The sequence below is a fragment of the Crocuta crocuta genome, unplaced genomic scaffold, assembly GCF_008692635.1.
Source record: "Crocuta crocuta isolate KB4526 unplaced genomic scaffold, BGI_CrCroc_1.0 scaffold234, whole genome shotgun sequence".
Lineage (NCBI taxonomy): Eukaryota > Metazoa > Chordata > Mammalia > Carnivora > Hyaenidae > Crocuta > Crocuta crocuta.
Window position 1 is genome coordinate 492,736 of NW_027529647.1, and position 2,612 is coordinate 495,347.

General features: G+C 56.8%; 1 protein-coding gene across 1 annotated transcript in view; it reads left to right on the plus strand.

Annotated features, from left to right (window-relative positions):
- PPL (periplakin) overlaps window positions 1-2,612 on the plus strand; it is a 47,200-nt gene that overhangs the window by 758 nt on the left and 43,830 nt on the right.

Consider the following 2,612-nt stretch of genomic DNA (forward strand, 5'->3'; position numbering starts at 1 on the left):
GACGGTGAGGGGGGTGGGGGCTGTCTGCCACCCCGCCCTCCCGAGATTCAGCAAGAAAAACCGGTGAGTGTGGGGTCCGTGGATGGGGGCACAGGCTGAGGCACCCCCTTTTCTTTCCCCCTCCTTGGCAGCCGCGCTGCTGTCTGCGCGGTGGCTGGGCGGCTTCGGGGCCTCCTTCTCATGCATGACTTCTCAGGGGTGTGCCCCACCCCCACCCCTCCAGCCCAGAAACTGGCGGCGTCTCTGAGCCACAGGTTCCCAGGGCGGTCTGGGAAGGGAATGACATGTCTTGATGTGTTTGCGTTGAGCCTGCAGCCCACGTCCGTTTTGATAAGCCTGATGGATTCACTTAATAACCGGTTTAGGGAAGCCTCCTGGAGATGCTGAGATTGAGGGAAGGGACGGGACTTTGACCCCTGCCTCTTCCCTTCTCTAGCAAATATGAGGTGGGGGCTCCTGGCTGGGAAGGTACACTTTACCAAGCTTCTCCTGACAAGGGGCTTCATTCAGGGGGAGACTCCACACTGCACAGCCCACCTGCTTGGGACTATCCACCCCAAGGTATCCTCACCTCCTTCAGGGCCCAGCTAAAGGTGTGAAGACTGTCCAGGGTTCCCACGGCACCCCTGTGGCCCAGCCCAGGCAGACCCTTCAGACAGGTGCAGGCAGGCCTGGGCACTGGCAGGGAAGTGTGGGCAGTCCCTTATCGTGAGTTCCAACCGTTTCAGAAGCTGCACCGCCCTGTGATCTCAGGGTCCCCATCTCTCCTATGTGCTGCTTCAAGCTCAGAGGCATTTATTTTCCTCCCTTCCAAAGTCCCCCACTCCCCAGCTTCCCCAGGCTTTCACAACCCCAGAGATTGGGCAGGGCCCTGCATGCTGTTCCTCTGTGTCTGGGTCCAGCTGGCTCTCAAACCTAGCTGGTGTCCCGTCCAGTCCCTGAGCTGCTCTCTGGGGCATTGCACAATCGCATACGCTGTGCCAGCCACGGAGGACTGTTCTGCTCTCCCCCCAGCAAGACTTGGGCCCCTCCAATCCTTCCCATATGCACCACCCACACACCAGGAGAAGGGCCAGGCCTCACCCTGCCCTCTGCCTCCTCCCTCTCTCCAGACCCCAATCCCTCCAGTTGCCTGTCTGGCGCCCCTAATAGAAGGTTGGACCTAACAAGGTTAGGATGAATTCATACAAGCTGGGAGGGTCTTTGCTTTCCTAACAGAGGATAGGAAGGAATTCCCATCCTTTATAGCTATGTGGACTCCGAGGGCCTGGGGTGGTGAGGATTCAGGGTCCTACCTCTCCATCCCAACCCCTTCCCTGCATACTTCTGACCCAAAGCAAACACCCTCTGCCCTTGGCTGACAGCCATTGATCCCAGATCTCAGCTTTGAGGTTTCTTTCTCCAGGAAGCCTTCCTGATTTTCCTAGGATGAGATGAGAGGCTGTCTTGGGCTCCATGGCCTGGAAGAGACACCGTTCTGAGTAGGGCCCAGGTGCTTCCATGCATGGTCTCACCTGACCAGTGCATCCCCTCGGCCCCTTCATGTCAATGGGGACAAGTTCATGGTCTAGGTTGTAGGCTAAGAGACAGCCTCCTGCCCCGTTCTCTCAACAGGAATCTTTTGAGTGTTTCCTGGTGCCTATCGCTGTCCTTGTAGCTCTAAGATGTGGTCGCTGGTCATGGGGCACTGACCCTCAAGTTACTCTTTCACCCAGAATTTTTTGGGGGGCCTCCTTTGTCTGAGGGAGGGTGGGGCTGCCCGCAAGATTCAGCATGGCATAGTGGGTGGAGCTCTGGCCCTGAGAGCAGGATGCCTCCCTTGTGGTCCACAGCTGCTAAGGGAAGTCAGAGAACCTCTCTGAACCTCAGTTTCCTCATCTGCAAAGCAGGGGTGGTGCAAATAAGTGTCTCCTGCATGGGGTCCTGGGGTGAGCAAATGTGACAGCAGACAGAATGCCCTTGGCACATAGGAAGTACCCAGACAGAGGCTAAGCATCACTGCCTCCAGCTGGGGGGACCCAGGACGAAGAAGCCAGGAGTCGCGACCTTCACACCCAGGCAGTCACACAAGAGCCCTCCTAGAGAAAACCTGCCCCTCCCTGTTTTGTCAGCCTGTTAGCGTCGGAAACTGGGGAGGGCCAGGACGGTGAACCGCGCTGGTTCCTAATAACAGGTGTGGGAGCCGATGTTCACACCTGAGGTAAAGACGGGGCCAGACCTGATGGTGCAGGTCACTGAGGATGAGGATGGGCATCCAGCCCGGCAGGGAAGGTCCGAGGAGACCTGCTCCCACCTGAGTGTTACCTGGTTGAGAGTACAGCCCCTAACAGCTGCCCCTTCCTGGGTATGCAATCTGGGGTGAGCTGCTTGGCCTCTGAGCCAGTGTTTTCTCACCTGGAGAATTGGCATAGCATAGTTATGATATCATTAGTATGAAGATGAAATGAAATGACGCAGAGGAAGAGTTGAAAGGTATAGGAGGCCTCCATCTACGGCAGTGATGGTGATTATAACTATTGAACAAGTGCACATAAGGCACCTACCACGTGCTTGGGATTGAACTGGATGCTGATGGACAGGCTGTGCACTGCACGACTCCAGGTCTGACATTC